Genomic DNA, 14,304 nt, shown 5'->3' with positions numbered 1-14,304 from the left:
TGCAGAAGATACAGTTTTGCCCTCCTTTCTCCTTTTAATAAAAGACTAATTCACGAGCCTGAGGGAAGGTGTGAGTGGCTGTGTTAGCATTTCTCTAAGGCTACTTTCTGTTACTTTTACATATCAGTCTGGAATAACATTAACATGGATATTACCTGCTGTAAGATACCAAGGGGTATATCTATTCTACTATTTCTACTGTATACTCCCAGCAGTATATATTGTCAAATTAATTCTAATGATTATTTTGCAACCACAATACAATACTTGGCACTAGTAATTGCACTTATGGGTTGCTCTGTTTCCTAAGTCAACTCGCAGCCTTGCTTTAACTCTTCTAAGTCAGTCATATAGTCACACTAAGTTTTAGGTCCTTAACACTGCTAAGGCCCCCTTTAGCACCTGCTAAAATAGTGTCTTAAAATAATCAAAAGATGTCTGGTAGTGCATTTTTCAACCTGCCAAAGTTGCTTTATATTTTGGATTATATTGATAAGCTTCAAAGTTGATAAATGTGAAGCAGTCTTTTCTGTAAATGTTTATTCTGGAGCTTGATTTTTTTTTTTTTTAATGATTTCTGATAATGAGGAGAACACCTTGGGTATTTTCAATGCATCTGAAAATATGTCTTCACTAACAATGCTGTTTGCAGTCCAGAATTCTGGTTAAGTTCCTACTGACTTCAGCAGAAACAGGATCCATGGTGGTTTCTTACATGTAAGCTTTTCTTAGTCCTGGCCTAACCATAGAGTTTTCTAATCATTCTAGGTCCGAACCTACAGACAGGGATAAAATATTCAGCAATAAAGGCAGTCTCTTTTTGGAGCATACCTTGCCACGGTTCTCTTGAATCTTTTTTGAAATGTGGCAAAATGTGACTGAAAAACCAAAAGTTATCAAAGGTCTTGCTTTCTTATTCTATACCAAAGATAAGATTTCAGACAGAGTGTTCTTCAGACAACATGATTTTTTTATGTTGTTGGTACAAAACATAAATAAAACCCTCAAAAATTATCTTTTACTATTGGATATCCAAAATCCACTAAGCAGAAGGTGCCCTTTTAAACTGATTATCTTGATCTTTCAAGCTGCCGCTTCAAGTTTTCTGCCAATTTTTTGGGATCCTGCCCAATCCAAAGGTTATATTTGCACAGCCGTTGCAGAACAGGGGCACAAAAACCAAGGTAGCACTTGTTTATTTTGGGGTAACTTCTTTGTTTGTTATAAGTCACACAACAGTAGCTTGCTACCAAACCAGAGCTTGTGTTCAAAAGATCACACAGCAGCAGATCCTCATGAAATACTACTAAAAACCAACTATCCCTCACAAAGTCAAAACATTTTTTTCAAGTGAGATTTCAACTCCTGTGGGATAGATCCAGCAATCAGCTGTAATCTATATTTTTCATTTAAGCTTTCATTATAATAGGATTTTTACTTTCCTTTCCACACAAGCGTGTCGGCAGAGCAAGTCTTGCTCTCCTCCAGTCAGCTCATGGACCACACATCTCCAATACAGAAAAAAGAAATCTGCTTATAGCAGAGCAACTGAAGTGAACACTGATTTGTATCATGTCAGTAAGGTGGGTATTAAGAGATGCCTTAATACTGCAGGGTTAAAATACCAGAGTGCACGCTAATCATATCCTCAAATGTTTGTATGTGTTTCCACTTAAGCAGTCAGTGATAAGTCTTGAAGATATGTGCAGTATGAAATAACAGAACAGGTAATGCAGCAACTTCACTCAGCTGCCAACAGAGGATGAAAAGCAGCCACAGAAAGTCATCATGGGAGTCACTGAACCAGACTTAAAACTGAGCACAGACAAACACAAAGCCAATTAGAGCTTTTCGAAATTCAGATCCCAGAAGCATTGATGCCCCTATCTACCCACCATGAAACCATCCACAATAACTGAGCATATCCCACACTCCTAGAGCAGCTGACAGACATCATCACACTCACAGAGCTACCCACAAAAAGTTCCAAGTTTCCATGCAGCCGTATTCTCTTCCAAGCAGTAAAAGTCTGGGTAAAGTTAAAATTTGCATGTCTGAAAGCATGTGTACTTCCACACCATTCACTTTACTTTTCCATTTAAAACATAAGGAAAATAAGTCACCCAAACACCACAGCATAGATCTTATCTTTTTCTATTGCAATTTATCTCTCCTGGAAATCTGACCGACCAGCTCCTTGTAATATTTAGAAATAATATTTGGAATGTTTTTAGCCTAGTATTTTATAAAAACAAGACAATCAGGCATATCTGGGTCTGTGCATCTACCCTCTCATACATGCTTAATGCTACATTTCATTCAAAGGACAGAGGAGTAAAGGACAGTCAAGCAGCTAATTTCCACATGTCTGTAAAACCAGGCAGGAGAGGAGATCTGAGCTTAAGCATCCTCATTAGAGCCATGAGTTGCAAGGAGAACAAACATCTTATTAAGTACCACAGAGCCATTGCAGAAGAAGGGTTCCATACAATTCTCCAGCCATAGAAAAGCTTCAAATGTAAATTATTGCTTCTTTGCAAGTCAATCTGTCACAAGAAAAACCTGCAGGAAGTCAGACATTATTAGTCCCATTTCTCTCAGGACTAGCTGCCAAGGTAACAGAACAGCACAAGGTTTCACCCTCCCATTTGTCATCCCTGTCTATTCTGCACATCAGTTTCTCTTCGGCAAAACACTGATTTTTTAACGAAAAGCTCTGGAGGGACTAAAAACAATTCCATGCAATTCACACAGAAAGAGAAAGCAGTATTTGTCCAAATCAAAGCTAAAAAAGTATCAGTTTAAGGGCAGCGAAGGCTTAGATAAATTACGTGCACTGTTCTAACCTGTTTGCTTGTCTCAAGTGTTGATCTATATCCACAGTTTTGTCACATTAATTCTCAACGCTCATTTTCAGTAAGACCCCTGAAACCACAGGCTAAAATCATCAATTTTTAAATCAAGGTAAAATCAAAGAGAAATTCTGGACAACACTTTGTTTCAGTGAAAACTATCACCTGGCAGTTGCAAAACTATCTATTCGCATGAGATACAGGCAAGCTTCCCCTGTGTCAGAAATCTGGTACCAGGTGTGAGGAGCTCCAGCTCTACCCTTGCTTGCCAAAATTTTCCAGGGTTTCTCTGGAGTAAACTTTGTTTTAACACGTCCTTTGATCACTGAAGGTAATCCCCAGAGTCCTTTTAACTCCTGCAGCCTGACAGCCTGCAAACTGAACAATGGCAATAGTAGTTGTATCTGTTCTGCATGTTTGAGAACAGTGCCAAAACCACTGCATCATACAATCGTGACTACTAATTGCACTACTCCAGAGTGCATTTTTTCAGCCTTCAAACGTTTCACATAAAATAATTTCTACAGCATCCGATTTTTAGCCCAGATTTATCATCTCATGGTCCTTATTCTGAATAAAGCATGGCCAGTATTGCTCGTTTTCCTTTTGGTGGCTTCCTCATACCCCTGACCACTCTGATAGCCCTTTTCTGCTCCCACTCCAAAGCAAGCCTATCTTTGCTGAGCAGGGTTAACCAAGGCTGTACAGAGAATTCCTGGTACATCATGGCAGCGATATTTCCTCACCATGACCAGGAATATTCCTTCAGAGAGAGAAGCATTCACTTTCATTTGCACCTCCTCCACTACTCTTGTAGGTTTAACTGCTTCCAAAAATAATCTCTCCTTCAACCCCTTCCACCTTCCTTGTGACATCTCTCCAAGCCTCTCTTGATATTCTTGCCACAAGCTGGACATCCCACATATTCCTTCTTTTACAACAGATAAGCATAAACTTTCGTCTTGCAAAGCTATGTGGTGGACAGTTAACTGGTCCCTAGAGTCCCCGAAGAAATGGCATCTCTTCATTTCTCAGCCAGTGTCACTAGTGCCTCTCTGTTAAGCTGCTTATTTGCTTCCTCAGAACAACAATGGAGATTAATACCAACTTCACTCCATTCAACAATTCTCCTAAAAACAGAACTAACTTCTCATTACAGTGCCATCCAAAGAGTCCTCCTATGCAATAAAGACTTTAAGAACACCTCCTTGAACTAAAAGGACACCTTTAACTGTCCTACCAATTGTTTTAACACAAAGGTATTCAAATACAGAGAGTAAGTGCAACTTCCTTTGCTCATGCTTTCCCAAGATACCAGCTTCAACACTTTACCACCCAGTGGCTTCTTACTTAGTTTCGGAGGTGTAGGTTTTCAAAGGTCAGTGGAAAAGTTTAAAGCACAGCACCAGGGCATTATGTATGCTCCACTGTGCACAAAAACTGTTTACCTTAAGGCCAAGTCTTTACAAAGACATTCAAACATCAGCACACTCTTGTAGGCACAAGGAAGAATGGATTCCGTAAATACATACAAGAGAGCAGAAATATTTCAGGATGTAACTGCTCTCTACCTGTTCTTCTTCCCATTGTAGTAAATCCTTCAGTTTAATTATTCTTATTCCTAATTTAAAGTACCCCTAGTAGCACTTTAGAGCATACAAACCATTAAAATTATGAAAAAATACAGAAAAAGATGCAGAAGGCAAAAAGTAAGAGAGCTGGCACACAGAGCTTATTTGTGGGCCCAGGAAATTTATACTATTGCTGACGAGGCTGAGGTCACAAACCTTTAAATACAGCTTTTTGCTGAGAGTAGTGAAAAAATGAATCTCTCATTGCTGCCTGAATTTAGAAAACAAAAAAATCTATAGCAAATCATTCTAAGAGTACAGCACCCATCAACCCTTCTGTTACACAGCATGACTCCTCGTAATTAGCTCCTCTTTTGTCTCATTCTTATCTGCTTTTTCTTTCTTCCTGGTATTTTTTCCAAGGTCCCCTTCCCCAACAGTGTAAGGATTTCCACCAGTATAGGACCCTTGTAAGGACTGCTGCCTCTACAAGAGAGGGACAATAAGGCAAAGTTTATTAATACACCCACACCAAAGTAACTCTAAGGCAGCATTGCAGGGATAAGTCAAGGACAAGGCAATTACCTAAACCCCAAGACACATCCACTCCTCATCCTTTCAAAGGAGAAAACATTTGTGACAGTAAACGTTTCTTGTCGTAACTCCTTGTGACTGTGGACATTTGGATTCCTTATTTTGGGCTCTCAGCTTCTTCGCTGACACATTAAATATGGGTGCTTAGGCTTGAGGCCACCTCTTGATTGCGTTCATCTCAAGAGCTGGAGTATTTGTGTGTGTGTTACACACATGTACCAACGTTTTCCACTGGAGAGAAAGGATGTTGCCCTTATCTCTGGGGTCCATTACTCCCGCTATAATGTCTGCACAAGATTCCCCATCCAGTTGGCATCTGAAAGGAGGACTTGGTAACTCTTCATCTCTGAAACTGTATTTTGAAACTTCAGTCTTCCCTACCAAAATGCTTGCATTGCCACACTACCTTTGCTAGCAAACCTAAAACGCATCAAGAAATGTAAATGAAAGTTATTTCCTGGCATCAAATGGGAATTTTGCCAGTCATAAGCAGTTGGTAGAAACAAAAAGTGTCTGCATTAGCACTTCAATGGACAAAATCAATTTGGATGGTTCTAGCCCTGTGGCCAGATGTTACATTAGTCTGAAATTTCAACTCTGCAAGCAACTCCAAAGGCTCCACAGTTAGTTAAATGAAAACTGCTTGGTTTTACCCAGATTTCTTCAGACAAAGAGCAAAGGATCAAAAAAATGGCAGAAGCCAATGAAATGGCCATGCATACCATAAAAACTCTACTGAAAGAGGAGTCTATGACAGGCCAGGTTGGTCTCTGAGAATCAAACCACACATTTCAGTTAGCAGCCTCCCACATACAACATATGATTGCAACAAACATGACACACCACTGGCTTCTGGAGGATGGCTTCATCATTTTCCCCAAAGACAGGACTGAAATCCAACAGCAAAAAAAGATGAGATTCTGATCTCCACATTTTGTTCAGACACCAAAAATCTAGAGTCATACAAACCAGAAGACCAAAGCTTTCCCAGTCTACAAGCAAACTGGGGCACAACTGCAAAGGATGAATGTTTTGCAATTAATGCTCAAATCCACCAAGAAAGATCCATTAGGACACCCTTGCTGTAGTTCCAGCATCCTCTTTCAACAGCTACGTCAAAGCATATGCCAAAGAATCACAGCCTTTTCCACTATCCCATCACTGCAAAATAAACATATTTACTTTTACCTTATTTTTATTATTTTTTTATTCCAGGAACGGCAAAACAAAAGCAAATTAACATTATTCTTTAATGCTTCTTTATGATAAAGCATGCCTTGATGTTAGTTTATACATCAGAAATCAAGCTCTGGTTTGCTTCTTTTTTCAAGGATATGAATGGAGAGGTTATATAAGGGTGTAATACAAGCTGTTACTTCCTTTCCCAGTTGAAGAGAAAAGATGTGGATCAGGTTACAGACTCAAGGGCTGGTCATCGCTACTTCAGCCTTCCTAAATTTTTTGCCAGTAGTCCCCCAACAAACATGAGAAGCTACTTAGAAGGCTCTGAGAATTTAAAAGACTAAGTACACAGCTATTAGGGGGAGAAAAAGCCTTTGTCTTTCATCAAACTCAGGAAACTCCCCAAGCTTGACACATACAATCACTCAAGTCTCCATTTTCCATTTCAGTTTGTTCTTCATTAGCACAATAAAAATGATGAATTAAACATAATCTAAAATTTATAGGACACTCTGCCACGTGAGCTGTACTAAACAAGCTCAGCATGCTGACAGAACATGCCTAACTTTGGTGAGTGGTGAGTGGGAATGTTAGTATTTGTCCCAACTCTGACCACCAAGGGCAAGCCAAAGGAAGAAAGGCAGTGTCCACATTGGCGTATGCTAGCAATAAGCTGTTCCCTAAACAGTCTCACTTGCGCTTTCTTCACCTTCCTCTCTGATTCCCAAGCCACTGCTATTACTGCTGCTGAAGGAAGATGAGATCAGACTCAAAACGAGGAATGTCTGTTCCCACAGACCTCAGAGAAATGAGATGATCTCAGAGGATCATGTGAAGCAAGCCCATGATGCTTCCATGAGGCAGAGTACCTCACAGTATATCACCAGCAGTTTCTTAAAGAGTGCACAGTGGGAAAAATTAATGGCTTTGCTTACGTTTCAGATTTCTCTCTCCCACTTCCTTCCCTCATTTGCCAGACTTTTATTTTCCCTTCCTCCAGAAGCACTAGTAGACTTGCAATGTAAATTTGCCCTTCTAAAGGGAATTACATCAAGTCTTGCACAATGTTTTAAAGGGCTAACACAAATAGTCCAATTAAACTACTGTCCCCTGGCATTGTCTCCTCACTGAGTTCCCCCTCACTGATGTGATTTAACAAGGTCTTTTACAAAAAAAGGAAAGAAGGGCATGTTCCCATGACCTAGGATGCTTTCATGAGTTCTTTCACCTTCACCTTGCAGAGCACTCAATCTGTTTGTGGTGGCCATATGGAACCAGCAAACTTTAAGATGTCCATCAAATACACTACCTAACACCACACTGGTGATTTTACAAACATTTTCTTTCCTAAAGACAGGGTGAACTTGTGGTAACCTAACACACCAGTTAATTGCTGGTGATAAACACTGACATGAGCAGTGACCACTGTGTGTTGATGTGGGATTAACCATTACACCTTCACACAGAATCAAGCCAGAGGCAGCCCATTGCATTAAGCATTATATTAAAGACATTCTTAAAATCAGGCCCGGGACAGCTGGAAATAAAAACATATGAAGAGAAGAATGTCATTACCTTTAATATGCTTACAGGCGGCAAAGCACTGAACTCTACTTTAACAGATAGATTGGACTGTTTCTGTTTCCTAACACTGCTCACTTTGGGAGAAAGCCTTGTTTTTGACATGGGGCTTGACAAAGTGATGATTCATCCCGGGAAGGAGGGGCAGCTTGTTGGCAGCCTTAATTCACAATTAACAATGGGACAGACAATATGGAAAACTCATGATTCAACACAAAAATTGCAAAGTCAGTCATTTTACTTAACCTTTATATTTTCCAGTGGCAATTTCTAATCTGGATATATTTTCTCCAACATACATTTTAGGAGTAGTTAGTCATTTCTGTTACATTTATCCTTTGTGGCAGTAGTCCGGATTAAATACATAGCAGTTGACTTAATCACATTGTCTGAAATGGCATAGGTTTAAACTACTCGAAAAAGCAAACAACTTGTGTGCAAACGGACAGAAGAGCCCATTGGTACAATAGGCAAAACAAGTGAGTGCTGCATCTATGCGCTTCATGACTCAGGCCCTGCTAGGATGGCCATAGTTTTGCGTGGGGGAGTCCAGCCACTCCGAGGAACAAAGGGATGCCCTTCCTAAAACACGGCGGCAGCACATGTTCTACGCTGAATCCCAACAGCCTCGGCCTCCACAGGCACAGACAGACGGTCTTAGTTGGGAGGCTACACCAAGCTATCCCGTCAGGGAAGCTCTCTGGGACAACGACCCTGCTCTGGGAAGCCCTTCCTCAAGTTTCTTCGCCAAAAGTTACCCTACGGCACAATTCATCATCCTGCTCTCCAAGTTACCAGTACTCTTCCCACGGTCCTCTCCTCTGCTTACATCTCAGCCCGCCCTTTTGAAATGAGCGAAGCCGCACACACACGGTAATTATTTTAGACAAGAAGAAACAGATGCCATGGTTTCTTTCCAGAAAAAGCACGCATACACACATTCTTATTTAAAAGGGCACGATCCGGACCGTCTCTGCGTGTGTGCACACACATTCATGCTTCAATTAAGCTGCCTGAAGCCCACAGTCATTCACCAGATGGTAGCGAAAGCTACAATGCCCGCAAATCGTCCCAAAGCAGCAGTTTTGCTCCGGGAAGGACGGCACAGGAGACGCTGCTGTTCCCGTGTTCGGCACCCGGACCCTGGTACCGCCGCTCCCTCCTCGCAAAGGACCCTCCTCGCAAAAGACCGGACGCCGATTCCCCCAGTACTCCAGGCCTTTGCAGCCTCGACCCCGCGGGGGCCGCAGCGGGTCCCGTCCAGTCGCGTCCCATCCCGTCGCACCGGGTTTCTGGTGCTGGAGCCCAGCGGGGGCGCAGGGCTCCGCTCCGCGCCTCGCCGCTCCCCTCTCCCCGCTCCCGCATGAGAAAGGTGGCCGGTGCGGGCCGGATCCCGTGGGGGTGCAGGGGGTAGCCGTACCTGTGCCGCCGAAGGGCGCTGCCCGCCGTCCCGCGGCCGCCCGCCGCTCCCGCCCCGAGCCGCCGGCGGACGCTGCCCGGTCGAGGGGGCGGTGGCGCGGGGCGCAGCCCGGGCCCCTCCCCGCCTGCGCCCGACAGGGGCGGAGGCGCCGCTGCCCGCCTGCCCCCGGCCGCGCGAGTCCGCCTGCCCCGACCTCGCAGCGCCGCCCGGCGGGCGCCGCTCCCCGCGCCCGAGGGCTCGCGGCCCCGCCCGGCGCGGTCCGGTCCGGCGCTCCGCTGCAGCCCCCGCCCTACAGCTGCTTCCAGCCCCTCTCCGCCTCGCCTTAAGCAATGGCAGGTCCCCCCGGTGCCCCAGCGGGGCTGAGCACGCGATCCCGAACGCTGCCGGGGTATGTGTGTGTTCCACCCTCCATGCGTGTTCGGCGATTCAAACCTGACAGCATCTGCAGTTCTCCGTTTATGTCCCCGTCTTAATTTTTTTTTCCCGTGTAGTTCAGCTTTAGACTTCAAAACTAACTAAAAAGACAAACTGGCCTATTTTAGCATGAAACGGAACATCCCCGACTAGATTCCTGCAACTGCTCTCAGCATCATTGCAAAACATTTGAACATATTAAATGTAAGCACCCGAAAGTATTTACAGCCAGCTTTGAGTATCTTATCAGCCCAATCCTGCCCTTGATAAGCACATAAGCCATCAACAATGTAGGGCGATTACCCTACTGTGTGAAAGGAAAAACCTTAAGGGTTGTATTCTTACTATATCTTAGCCATTCCTGCCTGAAATGGGGTCTGAGGACAAGTGAGCAGACATTTCTCCCCACCACCATAAAAAAATCCCCAACACCCAGATGAGATAGGGCAGCATTTAGGTCTGCATGTTACACATTTCCTGGCAAAATATCCTTCATGAAAAGTTTTACTGCATGTGCTTCATCCATTTTCCATTTATTATCTTTTTTGTTTTAGTAAGCTTTTTCCAAGCTGGGTTGGTTTTAAATAGCAATAAGCTTAATTCAACTGCAGGGTAACACCCTATGTTTCCTAGATAGCAGTGAAGAAGACCTGAACTGCAGACACATTCCAGTATGTAGAAGGAATCCACTTGACATCTCTAGATTCAATATGACCAGAACTATACAGTAAAAATACAAAGTGCATTTTTAAAGCCTTTCTCGTTAAAACATGTCAATTATTCTAAAGTAAATATTATCTTTTCAGATACATATGATGTTCCTTGGTGGTAACACTTGGTGGTTTCTGTGTAAATAGATTGTATTCTTAGACATTTTTTCAAATTGGTAATGATACAAACATTTGAGACAGCTTTCAGAGGAATCCCGGGTACTGGAGCCCTGCTGATTCATACATTCATTACTACTTTATTATCTATAGATTTTTAGAGAAAATGCTTAGCTGCTAAGATTTATCTTGCCCTTAAGATTTTATATCTGAAAAAATAATGGCTGCTTTCTTTAGAAGGGGTCAAAAACTACTTCAATAAAATATTATCCCACTAAAAAATTGAAGGCTCATTCAAAACTTGGTTTTACAGAAATAGTGAGAGTCTGATGAAGAGATTATCAGGAAGATAATTTAGGTTTGGAGTGGTCTTAAAGAGACACAGGCAGGAACCATTCCTGAGCAGCACCATGACCTCGTCCTTTCACTCCATTCTCCATTAAGGTGAGTGTTTTGCTCATGATTCAGCTTGCTGTTCTGGGGAAGAATTATTGCATTCTTTCACAATTAATGAAGAGGAGAAAAAAAACCCCAACACTTTAATTTCCTTTTACTCCAAATCTAAAATAAAACTAAATTCAAGCTTTGTAAGGAAAGCCAACTTTTGTTACTGTCCACCCAACACTATTTATCAACAATGCATCCAAAACATAAGTTGCATCACAAGTCAGTGACTGCAAATATTTAATAGTGAAAGTGTCTACTTCAACTTTACTCATTAAAATTGCCATAATCCATTGGCATGAAAATACAAAAATTTCTAACTTAGAGGTTTAAGTTCTCCATTGAACCTAAAGAGAAGGGTCAACACTGTAAAAAAAGCAGTGTAGCTTTCCTTTCATTGTCCTATCACTACCCTTCAAAAGGGTTAACAGTGGCTACTTCTAGATGTACTCTTCGTGCCCATTTGATGCTTAGATTCCTGTAAATAAGAAGGTCCATCTGTAACAGTTGTGATATTTGGTACCATTTATATCACAGATAATACTAAGCACCCTTGTGGAGCCGCCTTGTCCTCCAGGACACAAACCAAAGCTACCCAGAATTTTCCCCTAGCCTTCCAGCCTATCTCCCTTTGTTTCAGAGCTATGCAACTGATGGTATCTCATTACCCATCCTTATTCTGGGGCAATTTTCCATTCTCACTCAATATAAAATGTGAATTAGCAGCTTGTCACTATATCTTACACACTTTTTAGAGTAAGCACAGAAAGCAACATTGGTCCTGGAATCTGTGTTCTTTCTCTAAAGTAAAATCGTGTAATGCAAAGGGTACCACAACTCAATAAAAAAATTATCTTTTTCCTTTTGCTTTTTTTACTACATCTACAGGACTACTATAATCACCACTGACACAATCTGCAGTAAATGAAAAAAAAAAAATCTAAAAGAAACTAAAATACAAACCTGGTCAAAAGATGATCAGGCAGATACCAAGAATTCTTTTCTTTAAGAAGTGGCTCATTTTTAAAAGCCAAATGGTATATCCTGGACCATATAAATGATCAGGAACAATCAGTATTCAATACACATTCAGATCTCTTTTGAACATTAGATATAACCTAGAGAATATTTTAGGGGAATTTCAAAGTACTGAATCATTAAATACACTTTCTTTAGCTCGCATACATTCTGAAAGAGCACAAGCAGGGGCTTTGTTTAGCAACAGCCTACAGCAATTTCAGAGAGAAAAGGGGAATGTGGCTGCATCCCTGTTTTGCAGCTCCTGAATCAGGACTCACCAGAAGCTCTGGCAGACATTCGTGTAAATTAGAGCATTTAGGAGCTGCCTATTTACAGATGACCCTTTCTCTTCTCTTTTCTTTTCTTTTTTCTTTTCTTTTCTTTTCTTTTCTTTTCTTTTCTTTTCTTTTCTTTTCTTTTCTTTTCTTTTCTTTTCTTTTCTTTTCTTTTCTTTTCTTTTCTCTTCTCTTCTCTTCTCTTCTCTTCTCTTCTCTTCTCTTCTCTTCTCTTCTCCTTTTCTTTTCTTTTTGACATTTCCACAGGGTGGATTAAAGTTTCTTGATTACAGCCCTAAGGCCTATAGCTTCCCAAGCCAAGCAAGTGAGATACAAAACCAACTGCAAAACCAGCTGTTGCTACAACTGCAAAGGCAAAATTGTGGAGATCCAGGGTCCCATTTAGGCTGACAAATCATAAATCAAATACATGACAGTACTGGGATTTGCCTGTGACAGTCTACAGGAATAGGAAGAACACCAGTTAATGGCTAGAAATATCTCCTAGCCAACCTTGCCAAAGAAAGAAGGCAAAGAATAGCAGAGCCAGCCACTTCAGAGAACAAAAACATAAGTACTGTGAACCCTAATTTGTACTGCCTCAAGGCTGGCAGCAAGGCAGGGTAGAAATCTAGATTCAGTTGTGTTCCCGGCTCTAGGATAAGGTTAGCTCACTAGAAATACAAAAACACCTGATATTATTAGATAAAACTGAATGGAAGCAGAAGAGCTCTCAAAAGCATATAATTGGTTGAATCATAGATTTAAATACCATAGTTAACAAATCAGTACTTAAGAAAGATAGATGCAGGGGGAACCATAGTTACCAAGGATGAGGAAAAGGACTTAAAAAGGTACTTAATGACATCTTCACCTCAGTTTTCAATAGTAAAACCATCCGATCTCTGACTACCCGGTCTCCTGAGCCAGAAGATGTGGAAATGGAACAGAATGAAGCCATCTTAGTCCAAGGGGAAATAGAATGTGACTTGCTGCTGTATCTTGACTCACACAAGTCCATGGAGCTGGATGAGATCCACCCAAGGGTTCTGAAGGAGCCGGCAGAAGTGCTCGCCAAGACATTTTCCATCACGTGCTAGTAGCCCTGGCTCACCAGGGAGGTCCCAGTGGGCCGGAGGTTAGCAAATGTGACACCCATCTGCAAAAAGGGCCAGAAGGAGCTTCCTGGGGACCACAGGTCATAACCACCTAAGGAAGCTTATAGAGCAGATCATCCTGAGTGCCGTTGTGAGAAACATGCAGGACAACCAAGGCTTCAGGCCCAGTCAGTATGGCTTCATGAAAGGCAGGTCCTGTGTGACTAACTTGATCTCCTTCTATGACAAGGTGATGAGGGAAAGGTTGTGGATGTGGTCTACCTGGACTTTAGTAACACCTTCAATGTGATCTCTGACAGAATCCTCCTGGAGAAACTGGCTGCCCATGGCTTGTATGGATACACTCTGCATTGGATAGAACTGGCTGGATGTCTGGGCCCAGAGAGTGGGGAATAGAGTGAAATCCCATTGGTGGCTGGTTGCCAGTGGTGTTCCCTGGGTTCAGTGTAGGGGCCTGTTGTGTTTAATATCTTTGTGAATTATCTGGATGAGGGGATTGAGTGTATATTCAGTGAGTTTGCAAACAACACCAATCTGAGTAGGCATGTAGATCTGCTTGAGGGCAGGAAGGCCCTTCAGAGGGACCTGGACAGACTGGAGCAATGGGCTGAGGCCAAGTGTACAAGGTTGAACATGGTCAAGTGCTGGGTCCTGCACTTGAGCCACAACAGCCCCATGCAGCACTACAGGCTTGGGACAGAATAGCTGGAAAGCTGTACTGCAGAAAAGGGTCTCAGGGTTTTAATCGACAGCTGGCTGAATATGAGCCAGCAGCATGTCCAGGTGGCCAAGAAGGCAAATGGAATCCTGGCCTATATCAGGAACAATGTGACCAGCAGGACCAGGGAAGTGATTGTCCCTCTGTACTCAGCACTGATGAGGCTGCACCTTAAGTACTGTGTTCAGTTCTGGGTCTCTCAATACAAGAAGGACACTGAGGTGCTGGAGTGTGTCCAGAGATGGGCAACAAAGCTGGTGAAGGGTCTGGAGCACAAGTCTGATGAGG

The 14,304-nt window shown here is 42.4% G+C and overlaps 1 protein-coding gene across 4 annotated transcripts in view; it reads right to left on the bottom strand.

Moving 5' to 3' along the window:
* MYO1B (myosin IB) overlaps positions 1–9,284 on the bottom strand; it is a 113,419-nt gene extending 104,135 nt beyond the window's left edge. For all 4 annotated transcript variants that reach the window (XM_062002197.1, XM_062002198.1, XM_062002200.1 and 1 more), the window contains exon 1: positions 9,201–9,284. The gene's annotated coding sequence lies outside the window, so the exon portion shown is untranslated. The remainder of the gene's footprint in view (positions 1–9,200) is intronic.
* Positions 9,285–14,304: the final 5,020 nt, after the last annotated feature.

Source organism: Colius striatus, chromosome 9 (assembly GCF_028858725.1).
Source record: "Colius striatus isolate bColStr4 chromosome 9, bColStr4.1.hap1, whole genome shotgun sequence".
Classification (NCBI taxonomy): Eukaryota; Metazoa; Chordata; class Aves; order Coliiformes; family Coliidae; genus Colius; species Colius striatus.
The sequence above is the reverse complement of the archived record's forward strand: the minus strand, read 5'-3'. Positions and strand labels throughout refer to the sequence as shown.